Here is a 6,493-nt window from a genome sequence, read left to right on the forward strand (position 1 = left end):
TTTTTATGTAGCTATTGCCTTATAAAAGTAAGCAGTTCATGAAAAATGTTTCCACAAAATATTCTTTAAAACATATAGAGAAATGCACAAATAAAAAAGGTTTATTGCAATGAATTTTCTCCAAGTGAATATATATAATCACGACATAGGTAAAAAAATTGCCAGGACCTCAGAAGCCACTCTCATGCCTCCTCCGAATCATTACACACTCTCCTCTTCCCAGAGATAATCACTTTCCTGACTTTTATTTCCTGTAAATTAGTTCAGCCTGTCCTTTTAACTTCATATAAATGAAATTATAAAGGGTGATTGTGTGCCTGTGTGTATTTATTCATTTATCCATTTTCTTGTGTAGCATGAGATATTTTTTAATTGCTATAAACTGTTACACTGTATGAATGCACCATGATGTATTCATCCTTTCTATTGTTGATGGACAATTGGACAGCTTCCAATCTGGGATAATCACAAATAATGTTTCTATGAACACTCTACACGTGTCTTTTGTTGTACATGTGCACACATTTATGCTGGATATATACCTAGAAGTGAACCTGGTAGATCATATGACTGTGTATATTTATTTTTAGCATATATTGCCAAATCATCTGTAAGGTGCTTATACTAATTTGCATTCTGACCAGCAACATACGAGAATAGTAATGGTTCCACATGCACACAAATACTTGACAATGTAGTTAGATTTGTATTCTACTACTTAATAAAGTGGTTTGAGAATCTTTCTATATACTTATTGCCTAGGTGGATTCTCTTCTGTGTGGTGTGTAAATTTTTATCCATTTTTCTATTTGGTTGTATGTCTCATTGATTTACAGGAGATTCTTTGGATATGGTATTCTGGATATGAGTTCTTTGTAGATTAAATATGTTGTTAATACAATCTTCCTTTCGTGGCTTGCACTTTCAATCTCTTTTTTTCCAACTTTATTGGGGTATAATTGGTATACAAAAAAACCTTTAAATAATTAATGTATACAATTTGGTGATTTTGGACATATGTATACATACACTCATTTACCATCATCACAAAGTAATAAACATATCCATCACCTCCAAAGATTTTTTTGTGTATTTTTTGTGTATCCTTTTGTAGTTTGTTTTGTTGTGTTTTGTGATAGGAACACAACATGAGATCTGCCCTCAACAAATGTTTAAGTTCACAATACTATACTGTTAACTATAGGCACTATGTTGCACAGCAGATCTCTGGAACTTAGTCACCTTATATAACTGTAACTTCATACTTATTGAACAACTCCCCGTATCTCCCTCCATCACCTAGTAACTACCATTCTGTTGTCTACTTCTGTATGTTTGACTATTTTAGATGCCTCATATAAGAGGAATCATGCATGCAGTGATCACACTCCTTTGTATAATGTCTTCTAGGTCCATCCATGTTGTCACAAATGATAGAACTTCCTTTAATGCTATCTTTTGATAAAACTTTTAAACTTATTAATATTTCCTTTTAGACTTGGTGCCTTTTTAAATGCTGTTTAAGAATTACATTCCCACACCAAGAAGGAAGATATTTTTATATATTACCTTCTAGAAGTATTATTGCTTACTTTTCACATTTAGAAGTAGACATTACTTCATTTGTTTGCCCTAAAGATATCCAATTTGCCCAACATTATTTATTGAAACACAGTCCATCCATTACTGTTCTACAGAACCACCCTTTTCATAACTCAAGTGTTCACATGGATGTGGTCTATATCCAGACTCTGTCTTCTGGGCAATTGTTCTACTTATGTATACTTGAATCAGTAGAACACTGTCTTCACTACTGTAACTTTATATAAGTCTTGATATATGATGAGAAAGTCTTCCCACCTTTTTCCTCTTGTTCTTTCAAACTGCTGTGGATACTCTTGGCCATTTGTGAACTTAAATCTATGGTATTACTGTTTTTGTTGTTGTTTGTTTGTCCTACATTTTCTGTGGTCTTTTTTCTCCTTTTGTATTGATTGGCTGTTTTAGTATTCTTTTCTGTCTTTTATCAACTTGGTAGTTATTTATTCTTTGATTCTCTGTAACTGCTTTACCCATAGCCTATTTTATTGACCCTTGACTTATTAGTGTCTAACATATATTAGTACTTCATCCTTTTCCTGGACAATGAAAACAAAGCACTTTAACTCAGTTTAATTCCATCTCGCCTGACTTACATTCTATTGTTGTTCATGTATTTTAATTCTCTATATATTCTAACCGCCAAAAGACTTTATTACTTTCTTATACAGACATAATTGATTCAGATTTATTTACCCTCATAATGTGCTGCAACTCCAAGCTTCCAGCTGGGATTAGTGGGGGTTTGCTGGTGATTCATTTTTTTCAGTTTTTGTGTCATTGAAGATTTATTTATCTCACCTTCATTACTGAAGGGTATCTCGTTTAGTATGGAATTAATTATAGGCTGGCAGTTATTTTCTTACATCATTTTGAAGATATCTTTCAGTTGTCTCTGGCTTCCACTGTTTCTATTGAAAAGTCACAGCTGTCTATTCGATCTTTGTTCCATGGAAGATAACGTGTTCTTAAAATCTTTGTAAGGAGACAATTTTGCTTTAAAATTTCCCTTTGTCTCAGACTTCAGCAGTTTGGTTCTTAAGTGCTTACTATGATTTTCTTTCTTGTATGTAAAAAAAAAAAAACCCCTTAGGTTTTTTTTAATGAAAAAAACCCCTCAGTTTTGGAAATTTTTCATATATTAGCTATTTATAAATGCATAAAAAATTGCCCAAAGCTTAGCCGATAAAAACCAATAAATATTTAATATCTTATATAGTTTGTGTGAGGGATCCAAAAGCAGCTTAGCTAGGTAGGTCTGGCATGAAAGCCACATTGCTTTTCATGACATAGTCTCAGAAGTTACACTCCCTCATTTCCACAATATCCTATAGGTTACAGAGGCCAACTGTATTCAGTGGGGGAGGGGGCTACACAAATGTGTTAACACTGAGAGACTAGAATAACCAGAGCCCATCTTGGTGGTTGACTACCACATTCTACACTCTGTTCCTTTCATATGCAAAACACATTCATCCTCAAAAAATTCATCCCATTACATCAAGTCCAAAATGTTATATCTACATCAGGACTAGGTATGCACGAGTCTCCTTGGATGTAGGTCCTTAATGAAGTTCCTTGAGTATTGTTTCTCTTTATCTGAAGGCATGTGAACTAATGAGACAAGTTATTTGCCCTTTCCACACCAAATGCAGAACGGTTGGTACAGGTATAGGATAACTGTTACAGATGCTCTTGTTCAAAAAGGGGAAAACGGGCAGAACACATGGTCCACAGCAATTCTGAAACCTGACGGCAAAGTTTAGACGTTCCTTGACTGGAACTCATTCCTACTCTTGCACAGGAATGATTCTCCATATTTTTTGGCTCCACCATCTGGGATCTTGGTTCTTCCCTTTGAGTTATTGTGAGCTTATAGAAAATATATATTGGTCTCTGCTCCCAGTTCCTAGCACAGAGCTCCTGAAACCCTTGTAATTTCCTAAGTGATAAGAATACTAGGAGCATCTTTTGTTCTAACATATTTCTTTGACCCCATCCCTGACATAGTGCTCCTAACACCCTTGTGAATTCCTAAGTGATAAGAGCACTAGAAACATTTTTGTTCTGTTGAGGTGACTCTTAGTGGGCTCCTGGATGGTTCCTGGATAAGGGTTGGTAACCAGAAAGACCAAATCATGATTAGAAGCTTGGAATTCTCAGCCCCACCCTTCGTCCACCACAGAGGAGAGACAAACTAGAAATGGAGTTAATAATTAATCATCCCTACATGAGGAACCCTCTATAGAATCCTAATAATACAGGGTTTAAGAAATTCCTGGTTGCTGAACACATCCTAACCAGTAGGGTGATGCACCCCAACTCCATGGGGCAGAAGCTCCTGCTCTTGGGACTCCCCCAGACCTCGCCCTATGTATCTCTTCATCTGGCTATTCATCTGTATCCTTTATCGTATCCTTTAATAAACTGGTAAACATAAATAAGTGTTTCCCTGAGTTCTGTGAGCTTCTCGAGAAAATTAATTGAACACAAGGATGGGGTTACTGGAAGCTCTAATCCACTGACTGCCTCCTTCCAAAGCCAGGCCTCAAAAATCTATATTTGTCATATGTTGCTGCATAGCAAATTACCCCAAACTTAGTGCCATAAGACAATCAACATTTATTATTTCATACAGTTCATGTGGGTGAGGAATTGGAAGTAGCTTAGGTTGGTGGTTCTGACTCCGTGTCTCTCCTGAGGTTGAATATATATGTCAGTCAGGAATGCAGTTATCTGGAACTTTAAACGGGCCTGGAAGATCTGCTTACTCACATCTCCAAGTTAGTGAACCTCAGTTCCTTGCCACATGGATCTCTTCATAGGGCTACTTGAGTGTCTTTGTGAGATGGCAGTTAGCTTCCCTGAGAAAGTAATCTGAGAGAACAAGAGAGAAGGTGCAATGTCTTTTATGACCTAGCCTTGGAAGTTCCACAATCTCTTATTGGTTATACAGATTAGCCCTATGTAATACAGGAGGAAACTACACATGGGAGGGGAATACCAGGAGGTGAAAATCACTGGGGGCAACTTTGAGGCTGGGGATCACTTTTCAGTTTGGGAAAAGTCTCAGCCATTATCTCTCCAAACATTGTTCTGTCCCATTCTCTCTCTCCCCTCTTCTGGGATTCCAATTACAAATACATTAGACAATATTTGACACCTTTTCACTGTATTCACTATGTCTTTTATCCTCTTCTATACACTTGTACCCTTTTGTCTCTCTGTAGCTCATTCTTCATGTTTTCCTCTGACTTATCTTCAGTTTACTAATTTTTTCTTCTTTCAGGTGACATATATTTTTATTATTTTATTTTCTCCTTATTAGTTTCTTGATTACATGGCTTTTAATTAGTCATTTGGTATTTTCCACAGAGATTACATCATGCATTCTTGACTTATTAGAGTCTCTCTGAAATTATTATTTTTACCTCTTCACAAACAATGAAAGAACTTTACACATTTAAGATTATTTGCTCTCCCAATCTGTCCTACTGTTTTCATATATTTGGTTCTATATATATTCTAAACCTAAGGAATTACTATTATAATCTTATAAAGTCAAGATTCACTTTTATATGTCCACATATTTACCTTTCCCAGCACTATTTATTCTTTTCTGCATTTCTGTACTTGTATTTGGGACCATTTTTCTTCTCTCTGAACAACTCCCTTTAGTATTTCTTTTAGTGGAAGTCTAATGGCAATACATTCTCTCAGCCCTTTTTTTTTTCTTTTTTTTCTGAAATTGTCCTTAGTTTGTTTTACTTTTGAAGGATATTTTTGATGGATATAGAATTCTAAGTATATGAATAGTTTCTTTCTACAATTTAAAGATGTTGATCTTTCTGCCTTCTGACTTCCATTGATTCCATTGAAAAGTCATTTGTTGCTCATACTGCTGCTCCTTTGAAAGAAACATCTAATTTTTCTCAGGTTGCTTTTATGATTTCTTTCAGTGTGTGGGAGCGGTCTTGGACTATGGTAATCCCAGGTATGATATTCTTTGTAATTACCCTACCTAGGATTCTTAGAGTTTCTAAAATATGTAATTTGATAACTTATGTCAATTTTGGAAAAAAATCTCAGCCAATATGTCCTCAAATGTTGTTACGATTCTATTCTCTTCTCCTTTTCTGAAACTTACACATAAGTTAGAACACTTCATCATATTCTATATATTCATATCCTTGTTATATATTTTTCATTCTTTGCTCTTTGTGTTTTAATCTTGATGCTTTCTACTCACATGTCTTCTAGTTAACTTATCCTCTTTCTTGATGTGTTTAATCTCCTGTTAAACCCATCAACTTACTTCTTAATTTTAGTTATAGTTTTTTTCACTCCTACATCAGAGTCATCCAAGTGTCAGCTGAAGTTCTCCATATTTTACTCCATTTTCTTGACTATATTAATCATTGTTATTTTTAATTCTCTGTCTCATAACTCCAATATATGATCCACCAGTGGGGATATTTCCACCATCTGTTTTAAATCTGGCTTTTGGTAATTTGGACCTTTTTTTTGTTTGTTTATAGCATGCCTCATAATTTTTACTGGATGCCAGACATCATGTATTAAAAATGTATGACACTATCTCTTTCCTGAGCCAATTAAATTTTCTTCTGGCAATTAGGCACGATACAATAGATCATCTTAATCCTATCTAGGCTTGGCTTTAGGCTTTGTTAAAGATGATTTACTTTTTGCCCTTACTCCTAAGATGTGGCTTTTCTGTAGTCTCTTCTAAAAGTCCATGGAATTTACATAGTTTCTCTACCTTTGCCAATGTTTAAGTCCATCCTCTGTCTTCCTAGCACATTGAAGTTGCTGAATCTCTGTTAAGCTCTTTAGCCTCAAAGATACTTCTTTATACTGGATTTCTTGGAATATC

This window comes from Kogia breviceps, chromosome 2 (assembly GCF_026419965.1).
Source record: "Kogia breviceps isolate mKogBre1 chromosome 2, mKogBre1 haplotype 1, whole genome shotgun sequence".
NCBI classification, from domain to species: Eukaryota; Metazoa; Chordata; class Mammalia; order Artiodactyla; family Physeteridae; genus Kogia; species Kogia breviceps.